The sequence below is a fragment of the Lepidochelys kempii genome, chromosome 1 (assembly GCF_965140285.1).
Source record: "Lepidochelys kempii isolate rLepKem1 chromosome 1, rLepKem1.hap1, whole genome shotgun sequence".
Taxonomy (NCBI): domain Eukaryota; kingdom Metazoa; phylum Chordata; order Testudines; family Cheloniidae; genus Lepidochelys; species Lepidochelys kempii.
The window spans coordinates 161,901,144-161,920,870 of NC_136380.1; positions in this window are offsets into that span (position 1 = coordinate 161,901,144).

Genomic DNA, 19,727 nt, shown 5'->3' on the forward strand with positions numbered 1-19,727 from the left:
GCAGACAATCGTTTTGTGCCTTTTTTCTTGAGTTACCTGTGCAGACGCCATACCACGGCAAGCATGGAGCCTGCTCAGGTAACCATCATCGTATGTCTCCTGGGTGCTGGCAGACGCGGCACTGCATTGCTACACAGCAGGAGCAACCCCTTGCCTTGTGGCAGCAGACGGTGCAGTAGGACTGGTAGCCGTCATCGTCATGTCCGCGGTGCTCCTGGCCACGTCAGCCAGGAGCGCCTGGGCAGACATGGGTGGAGGGACTACATTAGAAGTGACTTGACCAGGTCATTCTCTTTAGTCCTGCAGTCAGTCCTATTGAACCATCTTATGGTGAGCAGGCAGGCGATACGGATTGCTAGGAGTCCTATTGTACCATCTTCTGCCAAGCAGCCATGAGATGTGGATGGCTTGCAGTCCTTCTGCACCGTCTGCTGCCAGCCAAAGATGTAAAAGATAGATGGAGTGGATCAAAACAAGAAATAGACCAGATTTGTTTTGTACTCATTTGCTTCCCCCTCTCCCCCGTCTAGGGGACTCATTCCTCTAGGTCACACTGCAGTCACTCACAGAGAAGGTGCAGCGAGGTAAATCCAGCCATGTATCAATCAGAGGCCAGACCAACCTGCTTGTTCCAATAAGAACAATTACTTAGGTGCACCATTTCTTATTGGAACCCTCCGTGAAGTCCTGCCTGAAATACTCATTGATGTAAAGCCACCCCCCTTGTTGATTTTAATTCCCTGTAAGCCTACCCTGTAAGCCATGTCATCAGTCGCCCCTCCCTCCGTCAAAGCAACGGCAGACAATCGTTCCGCGCCTTTTTTCTGTGCGGACGCCATACCAAGGCAAGCATGGAGCCCGCTCAGATCACTTTGGCAATTAGGAGCACATTAAACACTACACGCATTATCCAGCAGTATATGCAGCACCAGAACCTGGAAGAGTGATACTGGGCGACGAGGCAACGTCAGCGCGGTCACGTGAGTGATCAGGACATGGACACAGATTTCTCTCAAAGCATGGGCCCTGCCAATGCATGCATCATGGTGCTAATGGGGCAGGTTCATGCTGTGGAACGCCGATTCTGGGCTCGGGAAACAAGCACAGACTAGTGGGACTGCATAGTGTTGCAGGTCTGGGACGATTCCCAGTGGCTGTGAAACTTTCGCATGCGTAAGGGCACTTTCATGGAACTTTGTGACTTGCTTTCCCCTGCCCTGAGGCGCATGAATACCAAGATGAGAGCAGCCCTCACAGTTGAGAAGCGAGTGGCGATAGCCCCGTGGAAGCTTGCAACGCCAGACAACTACCAGTCAGTTGGGAATCAATTTGGAGTTGGCAAATCTACTGTTGGGGCTGCTGTGATGCAAGTAGCCCACGCAATCAAAGATCTGCTGATATCAAGGGTAGTGACCCTGGGAAATGTGCAGGTCATAGTGGATGGCTTTGCTGCAATGGGATTCCCTAACTGTTGTGAGGCCATAGACGGAACCCATATCCCTATCTTGGCACCGGAGCACCAAGCCGGCGAGTACATAAACCGCAAGGGGTACTTTTCAATAGTGCTGCAAGCTCTGGTGGATCACAAGGGACATTTCACCAACATCAGCGTGGGATGGCCGGGAAAGGTACATGATGCTCGCATCTTCAGGAACTCTGGTCTGTTTCAAAAACTGCAGGAAGGGACTTTATTCCCAGACCAGAAAATAACTGTTGGGGATGTTGAAATGCCTGTAGTTATCCTTGGGGACCCAGACTACCCCTTAATGCCATGGCTCATGAAGCCATACACAGGCAGCCTGGGCAGTAGTCAGGAGCTATTCAACTACAGGCTGAGCAAGTGCAGAATGGTGGTAGAATGTGCATTTGGACGTTTAAAGGCACGCTGGAGCAGTTTACTGACTCGCTTAGACCTCAGTGAAACCAATATTCCCACTGTTATTACTGCTTGCTGTGCGCTCCACAATATCTGTGAGAGTAAGGGGGAGACGTTTATGGCGGGGTGGGAGGTTGAGGCAAATTGCCTGGCTGCTGGTTACGCACAGCCAGACACCAGGGCGGTTAGAAGAGCACAGGAGGGTGCGGTACGCATCAGAGAAGCTTTGAAAACCAGTTTCATGACTGGACAGGCTACGGTGTGAAAGTTCTGTTTGTTTCTCCTTGATGAAACCCCCCGCCCCTTGGTTCACTCTACTTCCCTGTAAGCCAACCACCCTCCCCTCCTCCCTTCGATCACCACTTGCAGAGGCAATAAAGTAATTGTTGCTTCACATTCATGCATTCTTTATTCATTCATCACACAAATAGGGGGATGACTACCAAGGTAGCCCAGGAGGGGTGGTGGAGGAGGGAAGGAAAATGCCACACAGCACTTTAAAAGTTTACAACTTTAAAATTTATTGAATGACAGCCTTCTGTTTTTGGGGCAATCCTCTGTGGTGGAGTGGCTGGTTGGCCGGAGGCCCCCCCACCGCGTTCTTGGGCGTCTGGGTGTGGAGGCTATGGAACTTGGGGAGGAGGGCGGTTGGTTACACAGGGACTGTAGTGGCAGTCTGTGCTCCAGCTGCCTTTGCTGCAGCTCAGCCATACACTGGAGCATACTGGTTTGATCCTCCAGCAGCCTCAGCATTGAATCCTGCCTCCTCTCATCATGCTGCCGCCACATTTCAGCTTCAGCCCTGTCTTCAGCCCGCCACTTACTCTCTTCAGCCCGCCACCTCTCCTCCCGGTCATTTTGTGCTTTCCTGCATTCTGACATTATTTGCCTTCACGCATTCGTCTGTGCTCTGTCAGTGTGGGAGGACAGCATGACCTCAGAGAACATTTTATCATGAGTGCGGTTTTTTTCCTTTCTAATATTCACTAGCCTCTGGGAAGGAGAAGATCCTGTGATCATTGAAACACATGCAGCTGGTGGAGAAAAAAAAAGGGACAGCGGTATTTAAAAAGACACATTTTATAAAACAGTGGCTACACTTTTTCAGGATAAACCTTGCTGTTAACATTACATACATAGCACATGTGTTTTCGTTACAAGGTCGCATTTTGCGTCCCCCCACCACGTGGCTACCCCCTCAACCCTCCCCCCTCCCCGTGGCTAACAGCGGGGAACGTTTCTGTTCAGCCACAGGCAAACAGCCCAGCAAGAACGGGCACCTCCGAGTGTCCCCTGAAGAAAAGCACCCTATTTCAACCAGGTGACCATGAATGATATCTCACTCTCCTGAGGATAACACAGAGAGATAAAGAACGGATGTTGTTTGAACGCCAGCAAAAATACACTGCAATGCTTTGTTGTACAAGGATTCCCGAGTACGTGTTACTGGCCTGGAGTGGTAAAGTGTCCTACCATGGAGGACGCAATAAGGCTGCCCTCCCCAGAAACCTTTTGCAAATGGGAGTACATCCAGGAGAGCCGTGAATGCCAGGGCAAAGTAATCCTTTCACATGCTTGCTTTTAAACCATGTATAGTATTTTAAAAGGTACACTCACCGGAGGTCCCTTCTCCACCTGCCGGGTCCAGGAGGCAGCCTTGGGTGGGTTCGGGGGGTACTGGCTCCAGGTCCAGGGTGAGAAACAGTTCCTGGCTGTCGGGAAAACCGGTTTCTCCACTTGCTTGCTGTGAGCTATCTACAACCTCCTCCTCATCATCATCTTCTTTGTCCTCAAAACCTGCTTCTGTGTTGCCTCCATCTCCATTGAAGGAGTCAAACAACACGGCTGGGTAGTGGTGGCTGAACCCCCTAAAATGGCATGCAGCTCATCATAGAAGCGGCATGTTTGGGGCTCTGACCCGGAGCAGCCGTTCGCCTCTCTGTTTTTCTGGTAGGCTTGCCTCAGCTCCTTAAGTTTCACGCGGCACTGCTTCAGGTCCCTGTTATGGCCTCTGTTCTTCATGCCCTGGGAGATTTTGACAAAGGTTTTGGCATTTCGAAAACTGGAACGGAGTTCTGATAGCACGGATTCCTCTCCCCATACAGCGATCAGATCCTGTACCTCCCATTCAGTCCATGCTGGAGTCTTTTGCGATTCTGGGACTCCATCATGGTCACCTCTGCTGATGAGCTCTGCATGGTCACCTCTGCTGATGAGCTCTGCATGGTCACCTGCAGCTTGCCACGCTGGCCAAACAGGAAATGAGATTCAAAAGTTCGCGGTTCTTTTCCTGTCTACCTGGCCAGTGCATCTGAGTTGAGAGTGCTTTCCAGAGCGGTCACAATGGAGCACTCTGGGATAGCTCCCGGATGCCAATACTGTCAAATTGTGTCCACAGTACCACAAATTCGACCCGGCAAGGCTGATTTAAGCGCTAATCCACTTGTCAGGGGTGGAGTAAGGAAATCAATTTTAAGAGCCCTTTAAGTCGAAAAAAAGGGCTTCATCGTGTGGATGGGTGCAGGTTTACATCGATTTAATGCTGCTAAATTTGACCTAAAGTCCTAGTGTAGACCAGGGCTAGAGAATCAATCTGTTGCAACACATCTAATCATTAAAACATACTGATGCCAAATCATTAGGATCCTGAAGCTATTTTCTGATTATCAAGCAAAGTCCATTCAATATTTGCCCCTGGGGAGATTCTAAAAATGAACCGCGTTACTCAGTGTAAGTAATCTATTGCTTTTTGCATTAAGAGCCAAATCCTGCCTTGCCATAATGCATTGGTTCCAAGCCTTTTTCACCAGATAACTCCCCTCCCTTCCCATAGCCTCTCGTGCCCTGACCAGGAATAGCTACAATGTCACTAGTTCTTTTTTCGGTCAATTCTCTGCACATCTCTATCCTTCTATCCTCATGCTGTGGCCTCGTTATCTATTTTTTGTTCATTTTTGCATTTTTCCTGGGGTATTTTCACTTGCCCCCTCATTATCCCCTTCACTAGAAGGCTGCATGCTGCTTGGGATGAGTCTAGTGGTGGCTCCAAGGCCAGAACATCTGCTTTTGCTCATGTGCAGAGTATTTCTGAGACCACGTGAGACACCCCAAGTCCAGGCAGCCATGCTGCTTGCTTAGCCATATACATATATGATTTACTTCTGTGGCCCACTCTGTTAGGGATTGCAACAGGAGAAAGAAAGGAAGGAGATAACCACCATTTTACCCACAGACCACATTTGCAATGAGGAAGCAGAGTGGATATGAAGTCAGGCAGTTTTCCCCTATCTTTACTGCCCTGCCCTACCACCCTTCCCAGATTTGTCTGGTGTCCAACCCAGGGGGAGATCTCCAGTTTGATAAACACTGCCTTACTCGTATTAATACTCCCACTGATGTATAGGAGACTAGTCATGTAACACACACAGGATTGGCCCAAGATAAGGAAGAAATGCTAGTAATTATTTTCAAATAGTTGCAGTAATTTTTAAGAAGCTGACAAATAAGTAGTGTCTGATTGTTGTTAAATGGATTAGTATTAGGCCAAGTATTCAAAACTCTACAAACCCTAACCAATCAACAGCATTTGCTCAGATACTTAACCCCATTTGTTGAGATGTTTGAAAACATTTTGGAGGACAGGATTAGAATTCTGTAACGATGCTGGTTCTGGTGGGACCCAACTGAGAGTGCCAATTCAGGACAAATTGCTTAAAGTGGGGCAGTTACAGCCCAAGACTGGGGTTTTTCCACCTCTAAGGCAAACCAAACCAGACAGACAGAGAGAACTTTGGTTTCAAGTCACACAAGCAATTCCCTTGGACACTCCAGTTTCCCAGTATCACCACCAGTGCCACTCATTAAGGGGATAAATGGTTATGGAAACCAATACCCCAGTAAAAGAAAAAAAGGTTCTCTCGATCCCAAAGGACCAAGCCCCAGACTCAGGTCAATATACAAATCAGATCTTACCCACAAATCATGCTACTGCCAATCCTTTAGAATCTAAAATGTAAAGGTTTATTCATAAAAGGAAAAAGATATAGATGAGAGCTAGAATTGGTAAAATGGAATCAATTACACACAGTAATGGCAAAGTTCTTGGTTCAGGCTTGTAGCAGTGATGGAATTAACTGCAGGTTCAAATCAAGACTCTGGAGTACATCCACAGCTGGGATGGGTCTTTCAGTCCTTGGTTCAAAGCTTCCGTGTAGCAAAGTTCCTCCAGAGGTATGAAGCAGGATTGAAGACCAGATGGAGATGAGGCATCAGCCATTTGTAGTCTTTTCCAGGTGTAAGAACACCTATTTGTTCTTACTGTGGAAAATTACAGCAAAATGGAGTTTGGAGTCACATGGGCAAGTCCCTGCATACTTTGCTGAGTCACAAGGCGTATCTGCCTTCTCTCAATGGGTCAGTTGTATAGCTGATGGTCCTTAATGGGCCATCAAGCAGGCTAGTCAGAGCTGACACCAACTTGTCTGGGGTGTCACCCAGAAGCATTGCATAAGTTTGAAATACAGACAGTATAGAGCCAATATTCATAACTTTAACTACAAAAATGATACACACCTATAGACAGCATAATCATAACCAGCAAACCATAACCCTGACTTAGAAACCTTATTTGAGTCCCTTTATACAAGATTTGGTGCCACTACAGGACCTTGGTTCCAACAATGTTCTATATGGTCCCAGTTCAAGTCAATAACATCACAAATTCAAAAGGATAAATTAGAGAATTGCTCTGAATTCAACAAGATGAAATTCAATAAAGTGCAAAGTACTGCACTTAGGAAGGAAAAGTCAAATGCACAAATACAAAATGGGGATTATCCAGGTAGGCAGTCAGTAATACTGCAGAAAAGGACCTAGGGGTTATAGTGGATCACAAACTGATATGAACCAACAATGTGAAAGGCTAATATCATTCTGGGATGGGAGGTAATTGTCCCACTATACTCAGCACTGCTGAAGCTGCTGCTGGAGTACAGTGCTCAGTTTTGGGTGCCATGAAAGATGTGAACATACTGGAGACATTCCAGAAGACAGCAACAAAAATGATAAAAGGTTTAAGAAACATGAGCTATGAGGAAAGTTTTGAAAAAGCTGGGCATATTTAGATTAGAGAAAACACTGAGGAGGGAGCTGATAACAGTCTTAAAGGCTGTTATAGAGAGGATGGTGGTGAATTGTTCTCCATGTCCACCAAAGTCTAGAAAAAGAAGCAATGGGCTTAATCTGCAGTAAGGCAGATTTAATTTGGATATAGTTAGAAAGTTTTTCTTGACAAGGACAGTTATGTACTGGAACCGGTTATCAAGGGAGGTTGTAGAATCACCATCATTGGAGGTTTAAGAACGGGTTAAACAAATACCTGACAGGTATAGTCTAAGTATACTTGGACCCACCTCAGAGCAGGGTGGTGGACTAAATGACCTTTCTCGAGGTCCGTTCCAGCCTAAATTTTCATGAATTCCCCAGGCACTGCCCCCGCAGCTCCCATTGGCTGCGGTTTCCTGTCAATGTGAGCTGCGGAGGTGTCTCTTGGGGTAGGGGCAGCGCAGAGCCCCCGTGGCCACTCCTACACCTAGGAACCAGACATGCCAGCTGCTTCCAGGAGCCGTGGGAAGTCAGGGCAGGCAGGGAGCCTGCCTTAGCCCTGCTGCATCGCCAGCTGGACTTTTAGCAGCCTGGTCAATGGTGCTGACCAGAGCCACCAGAGTCCATTTTTGATCGGGCGTTCCAGTTGAAAACTGGATGCCTGGCCACCCTACATATACTGCTAGTGACTGAAGCTAGTTTGAAGCTTCTTAGAAATATTTTGGAAATAGAAGTCAAAAAGCCAATATTTATCAATAAGCCATTCCTCTCCCTGCTTGGGCTACGGCCCTCCATCAAGGATCTGAGAAACCTTCCCCTCTTGATGCAAGAGGTTGAAGAGGGGCTTCTTCCTTTCCACTACAGGAGTCTCCAATCTTGGGCCCGTAAAGGGAAGCAAGTGCTCCCACAAGCTTCTGCTTCAGTGCCCGGGGTTATTGCCCCCCAAAAAAATCCCCTCCCCCCAACCTCAGATAAACGAACTCCTTTGTCATGCTTCTCCAGAACCACCTCTTTTTCTCTCTCTAACCCCACATTTAGTCACTTCCCAGACTTCTTCTCAGGTTTGTCTGGAACAGACTCACCAGCTGCTGCTCCTTTTACCAGATCTCTCTCATGATAAGTCTAGCTGCCTCCCCTCCAGGCACCACTCTTTCCAAGGAGCAGGGAGCTCTTCTTCCCTTTCTTTTCCCGCTTTCCCAGCAGGCACAGCTGCCCAGCCTACAATTTCTCACCTGGCCCCTGGGACTGCCCATCCCAGAAGGCCCTTTTGTCTTGAACAGGGTTGTGCCAAGCGATAAATCTGCTTCCAAGAGCCCAGCATATCCTGATACAAATCTAGTCATATTTAAATAATTGCTGATAACATTTTATGGTTACTAAAACTAACCAAATGAAATGAAATATTCAGTAAAATGGTGTGGCATATATTCCTTAGACTGTGCGGTACATCCTCCACAACTCCCTTCACAGGCTCAGAGTCCTGAACACAGTAACACAGGGAGGGAGCGACACACGCTAGGGGGCTGATCCTCCATAGCGAGTGCCCTCAGCTCTTGAAGACATCAGCGGGGACTCAGGATTGGGCCCCAACTGCACACCAGAGTGCAGCTCCAGAGGGGTGAGCAACATCTGAGTGTGCTGGGGGATTTTGGAAGTGGGAGCTGGCAAGGCCAGGTGGATCCCTGAGTATGCAGATCCAACAGCCATATGGAGGCAGAGACACAGGCCACAGGGACTGAGAATGACATATACATAGCATGCCTGTAAATAGGAATAGAGAAAGGTGAGTCTGTAATAACAAAAATGCTGGTATGTGACTCAGTAAATATGGTTTGTGAGGGAGAGGGGACAACACTAAATTTGGCTCTTTTCATGCTACAGGAATGCCACAAATATGTTTTTCAGCTAAAGATTTCCTTTGATTACTAGAATGAGATTTAGCCTGAAAACAGTAAATGTAGTCTCAAGGCTGGAGTTGTATGAGAGTTTATACGTTTAATTATTTTCCAAATAAAAGCACTAAACCAACTAAGACATTTTATGTAGCCCCTGATGATTCACTTACAGCATCAATGACCCATTAAAAAGCAGCAAGACAAGAGTCAGCAAAAGACTTTTTAAGGCAGCGCACAGTGTGCTCTTACCGTTGCCCTGACAACCAGCCGTCTTCACTCTTTGGCAATTGCTGTGGGTGGAATGATTTTTAGATTCCTCATTATAATGTTGTTATTGTTACAAGACAAAAAAAGGTGAAAGGAAAATCATGTCAAATATAACTCGTGCACCCAGGCAAGGAACACTTAGCAAGTCTGATTTTTAAATAGGTGTAATGACTGGGGCACAGTCTAATCTCACAGCACTGTCAATCAATATGTATCGTCTGGAGGCACTCTGATTCTTAGGTGGTGGGAGTCCTACAAGTACCTAGGTAGATAGATGCTGTAAATGTAAATTCCCATCTGTGTGGTTGAGTTTGGGCCTTATCTCTCTCCCCCTAAAGCCAAGGGGAAAATCCCCATCAACTTCAGAACCAGCACTCTCGGCAAGCACTCCTACTTGTGACAGACATGCCCAGTTTGCACAGGATGAAATTCACTCCTATATAGAGGGCCGGCATGAGGTCTATGCACCATTTAAATCCCACTTGAGCCTTGTTTCACAGTGGTGGCTTTACCCCATAACCTTCATTTCACAATACTCTGGACGTTGTGTGGAATTCTCTCTCTCTAATCATCCACTTTTTTTAGTAATAAGATATTAAACTTGTTCTTAACGTGCAAGCATAACAACGCTGCACCGCGAATACAGGAGCATAGCTTTTTAAAATCTGTCAGATTAGACTCAGAACTAAACCCTAGCTTTGTTCCAGGTATTAATGAATTTAAAGCCAGTCCACCTCCCCATGCCTTTTCCCGTTAATTTCGGAGTAGTGCCACAATCATCTCCCGGGTGATGACAAGAACGGAGTTATTTTAAGGAAACATCCCATGGGGAAATATATGTAGAGATATTCATGTTAATCTAAATATAAACTGAGAACAGCCCAATGAAATGTTGTTTGTATTTCTTTGGCTGACACCCAACCCCCACTTGTATGTTACTGTTAACTCCCCCGTCCAAAGTAAAAGAGAGAGCCAATAATAGGAAAGCTTCTGGGACACATCATGCTCTCAGGTCCTCTGGTATAAATCTGGAGCAGTTCCATTAGTTTCACGGGGCTTATTCTGTATTTACACCAAAGCAACAGAGTAGAGTTTGCAGTTATATCTGGTTGTATCTAAATATATTTGGGAGAATAGGTCCCATCATCAGTCTAGCACATTAACAACTACAGATTTATAATCTGCACTACAGATTGCTGGCCAAAAAAGCAGATACAAATCATCTGATAGCATGTCCTTGGCTGGCACCCTATGCTCTACAGGCCATCATCAGGTCAATGTTTCACTGAGTTGCTGCCATTTACATCTTCACAGTTTCAACATTAACCCTGCATTTGTTTTCAGAAAATTGAATTCCCCCCTTCATGGTACTCCCTGTCTGAAATAACCCAGTTACCCACACAATCCATGTTCATTAGCATGCAAGCAAATATACCATGCTGTCATTTTCCTAGCTCCTATTTATAGTCATTATATTATTAACAGTTGTACTGTTTATCAAATAGAGGCTGTCATGGATCATGAAATTGAACAGACAGTTAAACTGATCTTTTAATTACAACTTTTAAGCTAAATTGTTACGTACTTGATTTAGAACTTAATAGGTTTATAAATACTCCACTCCAGAACAAACAAAGCAAAAAAATCCTTTTCACTTCCAAGTAAACCTAACAAAAACCACTCTTTGTACCACAAGTACCAGAGCTTATCGATCAGTCAAGATGCTATAATATTAAAAGACTCTTAACCATCAAATGCAGAGGATGGAAAATGAACCTTCTGGCATATTTTATTCATGCAGCAATTCTAATTGACATTAGTATGCTTAAAAGCTTAGTGTGAAATTTACCTATCACACCAAAAGTTTGAGGAATCAGGTTTTCTGCAGGGTTCTAAGAAGTGTTAGGGGGAAGACATTCAATGCCCTCAATCCAGGGACAGGCCTTGGGGCTGCAATACAGTCCCTCCACAGCCATTATACCAGGATGTAGGCTGAAACTGGCTACTGCTGCTCTGTATCTCCCTCACACCAGGGTTTTGTTATCCCAGAATCCACATGGGCACTGGTCCCAGGGCTCCTCTGATGCTTGAGCTGTTTGGAGTCTTCCCTCTCCCCTGTAGAGACCATTGCAATAATCTGAGCTCAAGGTGACAAAAGCAAGGATCATGACAGCAAAATTAGAACCTGAAAGAAACAGCCACCACATTATTGCCATATGCGGATGAAAAAAGGCCATTGCACTCCCTGATGTGACATGATCATCCAACAGCAGCAATCAGTCCAAAAATACCCTTAGACTGAAATCTCTCATAATAGAGGATAGAGACATGCTCTCAGTTAAAGGGACAGGTAACATCATTGCTACATCATCCGTTCCTCCCCCCATCCAACCATCATCAATTACGTCTTATCTAGACATATCCATCTTATCCATATCCCAATCTCTAGCAAACACTGCATAAGAATTTGACAGCATTGGCAGGGTCAGATAAAATACAGATAACTGGGTGTCATCAACATACTGTACATGCCTCTTTACTAACCCTTCTACTAATGTCCCCATTAACCAAGAGAAAGGTAAAATGCAGCCCTGGAGAATTCCAGGAGAACACCCTTAGGGCCTCAAACCATCATCTGGCATTTCTCTGAGAGAGAGAAATGAAGCCACTGAAGGGCAGCCTGCCCCTTCTGCTTGGGTTTTCAAGTGAGTCACAATACATCATATGATCAATGCTATCAAAGGTAAGTGGTAAATCTAACAACATCAGCACAAATCCCATGCACCATCACAAGGAGAAGACTATTGGCCAAAGCAATCAATGCAGTCTCTGCAAATACCCAAGTCTGCATCCTGACTAACATGGGTCAAAGAGGTATGAGACATCTAGCTGTTCAGAGAACTGCCGCGGTACACACATCTCAGGATCCAAAATCAGAAAATTTGATACTGAACAATAGTTGCCCAGATTATCATCATCAAGTACCTTCTTAAAACTAAATGTTGCATGATGTTGCCCTGACTGTAAAGTAAAATGTTGAAATTATCTTTGTTGGCAATACATTTTTGAACTTGGTACAATAAAAAAGCTGAATATATTAAACCACCTTAAAAAGCTTAATTCCCCAGTGAATTATAAAATGAGAGAGAGTACTATTACCAGATGATATCTGTGCTCCCTAGTTCAATGAAATATTATTGAGAGGTACTTTGCAAGTCAAAGAGAAAAACATTGTATGAGAGGGGGAAATTGGAACCCCACTGCCCTGTTCTCAAAGGATGCCTTCACTGCACACTGAAATCAGAAGGGGGAGACTCACACTAGGATTATCCCAAATTATAGTGTACCCCTCTGCATCCTTCCTCCACAATGGTTGGACCACACAGCACTCGTGCGTCCATTACAGCCTTTGAGCTAACAAAGCTCAAGCAATAAAGTCGCATGGTTTTAGGCTACATCTACACTTGTGCACTTCTTGGGTACTTGTCCACGTACTGCTAGCACATCAACCCCATACCTGTGTATATAACCACAGCCACACTGTCCCTCTTTGGTATGCGATGGTAGTGCTACCATTTCATACGCCATGGAGTGTCACAGGAGACACTCTAGGAACCACCTTCCTGTGTGTTGCTGGTACTGTATGCCACCTTCACACATTTGGTGATGGCAGTTCCCGGTCATGTTTCCCTCCAAACTGCATTGGCCACATGGAGCAAGTGTTTCTGCTCTGTCTACTGCTTGCCAGACAAATGTTCACACAGTGTAGTAGCAGATACTGGATGAAACTGGTCCAGAAAAATCTGAATGGCAAAGAAAGATGACACAGTAGGGGAATGGAAATCCACTGTGGTCACAAGGAACAGATGTGTTAAGTGCTGGAATTGCAACAGTATGCCCATGTGTAGACCTCCACTTCTGGTCCCAAAGAACCAGCATAGTGTGGTGGGACTACATTGTCTTGGAAACCTGGGATGATGACCAGTGGCTGAAGCACTTCATAATGAGGAAGCAGACCTTCATCGAGTTGTGCAAGGGGCTTGCTCCAACATCAGACCATTCAATTTCAGAAACCCATACCATTGCAGAAGCAGGCGATTATCATAATTTGGAAGCTGGCAATACCTGATAGCTATCAGTCAGTTACAAACCAGTTCAGGGTGGGAAGTCAGCTGACAGGGTGGTGGTTGTACAGGTTTGCCACAATATCAATACTGTGATCTACCCAAAGGTGGTGGCCATAACCCAAGTACCTTAAGTTACTGCAGGATTTTAGAGGATGGGGTTTCCAAATTGTGCAGGGGACACTGATGGAACACACACCCTATGCTTTGCCCACCGAAGGGGGCCAGTGAATATGTGAACTGCAAAGATTACAGTTCACTGGTTCTCCAAGGCTTTGTGGACCACAGTGATTGGTTCATGAACATGAATATTGACACACGGGAAAGGTCTGTGATGCTAGGATGGTCAGGAAGTTGGAGCTATATTGCAGAGGGGTGGGGTGGGGGTGGAGAGAGAAGGTTCTTTCCCCCCCTGTAATGATGTGATTAAGCACAGTGTTTCTGTGCCAAAATTTATTTTGGGAGCCCCTGCATACTGCTCCTACTGTGGCTCATGAAGCCATACCCCAACATCTTGGATCAAGAAAAAGAGAATTCAAAAACAACCTGAGTAGCTGTGGAATGGTGGTGAAGTGGGCCATTGGATAGCTATAGGCCCATTGGTGATACCTCCAGATCCATCTAGACGCAAATATGGGCAATGCAGTTCAGATTATTATGGCATGCTGTGCCTTGCACAATATATGTAAGGCTAAAGGGAAATACTTCCATGCTTAGTGGGCACAGGACAGATCTGTTTCTCAAAGCCTGTACAGGCAGTTACTGTTGTGCATACAGCTTCTGTTTCCCAGTGGGCCAAGGAAATTTGTAATTCTGTGTGCTCGTATGTCAGGGAACAGAAGGTAACTTGGGACTGTGCTGAGGGACACTATTGTGACACTATGGTGCTTCTGGAAAGCCCAAGAGAGCATTGCCACATACTTCTGTTGCAAGACACCTCGGTGGGTTTCAATCCCCAGCAGCCGACATCAACACCTTTGGCTGTAGTTTTGTGCTGAGGAGAATTTTAACACACTTCAGGGGCATCACTGAGCAATGTTTTTGTTCTATGTTAACTGCTCCGTTTGGGGTTGCTTTAAGGGAAGAAGTTCTGCATTAAAGTAATTTTAAAAAAATTCTGTAAGGTATGGGGAGGGACTTCACACATTCCTTCCTCACAGCACCATTGCTCACACTGCTTATCAGGTGTTATACATCATTACTCCCATGGTTTTCACTGGTGACTGTTGCGGGGGAGGAGGGGAAGAGAGGATTATAAAAGTGCCTCTCAGTTACAGGCTTTGAGAAACAGATCTGTGGTGTGCCCACTCGACATGGAAGTATTTCCCTTTAACGTTAATTTAGTTTTGCTTCCCTTGTCTATATTATTGCTTAAATCATTAAGGAAGCCATAAAGACATTTCATTTATCTTGTCTTCTGTTTTTCGTTCTGGTGCTTTGGAAAGCAACAATTATTTCACATCTTATTTCATTGTCATCAACTCCCCCCCCCCCTCTCTCTCTTTTTTTAAACATTAGCAAAATTCATGGCTGTGGGGAGGGATTGTGGGAGAGATGAAATTGTTTGCATTTCTATGGCACCAGACTTCTAAGAAATCACAGTCATGTGCTGTCAATTCTGCTACTCCATCCCAAATCTCTGGGAAGTATCATGTTGATCATACTTGGAAAACAAGGTCACACACAAGTGAAGTGAACAGTAACTTTTATTTACATACATTGAACATACAGCTAAAACAGTTTGTAACAGGAACAAATGAACCAAGCAGAAGAAGAAGATCAAATTCCCTGAGAAGAGGGGTAAACATTAATGTCTGTGGACACATCTCCTCAATCTTCCCCTCCCCATCCCCTTCCCCATCCTCCTGACAACGGGGGGAATGACCACAGAATAGTGTGCGGTGGGACAAACAGGGACATCTCCTGTGTGTGGTTGAGGGTCTAAACACAGACTGGGCTACAAGGACTGGATCAGGTTCATTGTTCCCTGTCCTGAATATTCCGGGGCTTCCCCTGCAAGGGGTTTTGAGTGCCTGTTGAGGATGTTGTCCAAGGCATCCAGCATGCTCCTCCCTGTCAGGGCAGAGGTTGGGATTCACTGTCTCAGCAGCAGCCTGAGCAGCAGTTGGAGGATGAGGAGATGATGCTTGTTCCTGTAGAGGAGCAGCAGCCACAGTGGTGGGGGGGCCCTGAAACCATTCCGTCGCCAGTTGGACTAGGGACTGCATGAGTGCGTGGTCCCGTTCTGCCTGTGCGCGCTCCCATGGCCTGTGCTGTCTCTCCATTTGCAGGGAATGCCTCACCCCGCCTAAGAGTTCATTGCTCCTGAATTCCTCTGGACTCCTTTCTATGTCAAGAAGCATAGTCTTCTAAGACCCTTCTGTGTCTTCCTCTGCCATCTCTGTGGTACTGCTCCTGCCCTACCACCGGCATGATTTCCCTGTTGGTATCACAATGTCCTGCCAAGTCAAGGGTAGCTTTCATTTCTCCCTGGAAGGTACCAAAATCCCCCCACATAATGCAACTGTGCTGCTGAAAGCCACAATATTGATACTTTCTACAATACCAGGAGTACAAGTTTACAGCTTCCTTACTTCAGATGACTTTTGCAGCCCACAAGGAAGAAGCTGAGGAAGGTAAGATACCTGCATCACTTTTATTAAAATGTTGTAATGTTTATAGTGCAACAAAGGACCGGTGTGCTTCCATTCCTTTAGGGGTCATGTTACCAGTCATTATTTTCTTCTTTAAAAGCTGGCCATCACTTGGAGAACAGAGCAGTTTGGAAGGTACTGGAATGGAAAAGAGAAGTGGCTTTCCTGGACTGTGGAGGAACCCGGCCACCTATGCCAGAGAGATGTTTCTGCTAATGGTGACGCCTCAACATATTGCTGAGTGGAGAGGTTTGGTTTGGCTACAGAGGTGGACAAAATACATTTGCCTTGCTGTTAAACCTGAAGAGCCAGCTTGAATTTCTACTACACCAAAAATTTGCTGAATTATACTTACAGGACTGGGAGGCAATTAGAGGGGAAATTGACTATATTCTAAGATAGCAAATGAAGAGGAACACAGAACCACAGAAAACATCCACCCACACTCTAAACCCAAGAGTATCACTAGAAAGTCTGGCCCCTGTGTCCAGCAAACAGCATCAAAAGGGACAGGGAAACAGAGAATGACTCCAGAAGTGTATTTTCTTCCCTGAACTTTTGGATTAACACCACAAGCCAGTCACCTCTTTACTGCTAAGGGACACAGCATTGTGTTGTGCAACCGCCAGAGTGGGGGCTTTACCCATTCCTTGCTTCTCCTGGCTTCTGCAGGGTGGCTTAGTGTGGGAAGAGGACAGACACCAGGGACTGGGAACAGTACAAAACATCTGAAAGAATCACAGGGAGAATAAACCACTCAGACTTTCTTCAAATAACCAAACAGTTCCCTTTCCTTTCCCAGACCTAGGCGGGCTTGTACAAAGCCACCAGCAACTTCCACCATCCTTCTGCACAGTTCCCATTCATAAAGGGGAAGGAAAACAGGGGATGGGGAGTGGGAGAGAGGATGTTGGATCTTTGCACAACCATAAGTGTCATGAAATTGTTCTTTCCTCCCCTGGGCCACTCTCACGTTCTGTGTTAGATTCCATCCCGGTTCACTCTCTCCCTTCCCCACCTCACTACAAGTGGAAAGGAACATTAGCAGCAAGAGAGACAAAATATATCCCTCCAGCAAAAGAACTTCTCCCCACAAAAGGCTATGTAATCCTTTTGCGCTTTGATGCTGGTGATAACACTGGCCAGCCTACCCTGCTGTAAATTATATTAAAAAAGCAGAGTGTCAGTTCCTTTACATGCCAGAGATGCCAAGGCTTATAAAATCAGAGATCTCCATCATTAGCTATTGCATGGACATGAACACTTTGACAGCTTAACTCACTGCCCACTCCTCCTCGCAGAAGTGGTCATCACTAGTACATGAGTGTCAAAGCAATAACCCGACTATATAAAAAAAAGGCAATTCTGGCTTTGCTTAGCATAGTGTGCTCAGAGAGATTAGCAAAGAAGTTCAGAATGACAGTCCTGACAATGTAATCTTCAGTGATGGAATCTTCTTAGCATTCCCAGAATATTAGTTGCCCAGTGCACATGTCATCAGCTGGAACCTCTTAACTTGAGCAATGGGTTTAGTTTCTTCTCTGCAGTCTCTGAATTAAATTCTGTCCTGCTTAGAAGTACATTTGTCAGTTGTGTTCAGCCAATGTGGCTACCCTTGTCCCTTTATGGATGCAAATTCTGCCTGATGATGCACATAGGCAGCTCTCATAGACTTTGGTCACAGATTCACACATACATCCAAGGAATGAATTTGCCTCACTGGAGGCTTGTTTACTCAAAGACTTAGTGTGTAGCAAACTGAGCCGAGGTGTAAATCTACAGTGAACAATCTGAGCACTAGCGGCCATGTGGATCCTACTGCTGCACACTAAAATTTCCATAGTGCACTTTGATGTACTCCCATTCCAAACAGCAGTATGTCAAAGTGCACTAGAGAACTTTTAATGCTCAGTGGGAGACCACACAGCCAGTTAGTGCACAGCAGGCTGAACATGGGCTGTACATTCACACCCTAGCTTGCCGCGCACTAATTCCCCATGTAGACAAGCCCTGAGTATGTGACTATCTATGCTGAGCAACAGAGTCTCGCCACTTATGCAATAAATTACCTATTTTGCCAGGAAAGCACCAATACGGAAACTCTTAGGCTTAGAGACATGTTGATACCCATTCTTTTTTGTTGCATATGCTTATATTTCTTTAATGTTGCATGTTTGTCATTATTTATGCCAGTTTCCACCTAGTCAGGATTTGCCCACTCTTGCAAGGCTAAAACAACCAACAATATGTATTCCAATTCAGATACCTCCCAGATTAGACTTTTTCAACATTTGTCCTTGGAAAGGTGCTCCTTCTACTCCATTTCTGGGAGATGTAGTACAGTAATAAGGATTTAATGGGTAATGCGGAAGAATCAGGGGGTAAATGTGTTTATTGGCGTTTATCGTGTCAGCAGTCATGATGACATGGGAAATGCGGTTAGATTCCCACAAAGAGGGAACAGTTTCTCCACTTCATTCACTCTTCGAATTAGGGGTTTGATTTAACCTTCTTGACAATAGGTTAAAGGGAAATGTAAAGAATATTTGAAAAAGAGGCTTTAATTTCTCTCAGTTTCCTGAAAAAGGGGCTGTATATTTTGCAGCTTTATATTGTTTAGGAAGAAGGAATTCAGCACTTTGATTTTTTGTTGTTGTTTTAGTCCTAGTGTACAGTATTTTATTTTAGATTGAAATGAATAAGAACAAGGAAAAGAAAGGATGGAAGGGGAATGACTATCAACCGCTTCAACATACACATTGCATCCCTTGGTACTTACAAATAGGGGAAATGGCTTCAGCATAGATATATTTTTTAAAAAGCTGGACAAAACCATTTCTAGTGGTATTTTCGAAAAGCCCTGTGCATCTCCCAGCTCAAAAACAGAGAAGAGCTACATATAGAAAGGTCATTACACTTTTATTTGCCTTTCTTTATTTTTTATTCTTTACTTTATGGGCCAGATTCTGCCATCCTTACTCACACCGTGTAGCACCTTACTCCGTGATTAATTCCTTTTAGCTATTAGAGGAGCAATGTGCTACCCACCAGGAAGAAGGATATCACAATAGGCCCTATAGTAGTAGGTTTATTTTTGACTCGAAGATTTTGTTATTATGTTTATTGCAATCCTCTGCTTGTCTCTGTAACTCTGGGCTAGATTGGGACCTAACATTACCACCACTGCATACCCCTGCTCCAGCAGTTGTAGATGCCACACCCTGCACCTTGGGCTACAGTATGTGCTGCAAATGTAAGGAGAAGGTGGAGCAAACCGAGCTCGCCAGAGGAAATATCATGGCCACATTCAGCATTGTGACCAGCCAATCCCTATGCTCCTCCACTCTGTTGCCACGCTGCTGGGGAGCACAGTATCATGGCCTGCACCTCAGCTGCTGTCCTTGTCACCGCAAAGAGCCCAGAGAGGAAACTGTTGCAAGATCCAAAGCCACACTTGGTGGGTCATGGCTGCCCAGACTGTGTGCCATCAGCAACAGCATGTGGACTGAACTATTGAGTGGGGCCACAGCAGAATCCTAGAAAAGTCAAGTGCCCATGCCAGCAAATGCCTGGCAGGCAGCAGAGACCATAACCGGTGTGCTCACATAACGCCTCTGACCAAGAGAGAAAGGGTATTGGCAGCAACCTCTCTCAGCTGGGAGTGGCTTTCCCCAGACAAATAAGAGAGCTGATACACTCCAGAATGGTACACGAGTCCCACAATCGTGGCAGGGATGTGTCACCCAAAGATCACGAATGCAAAACCACATCAAGAGAGGGGGGAAAGCAGGAGAGTGACCAAGCACAC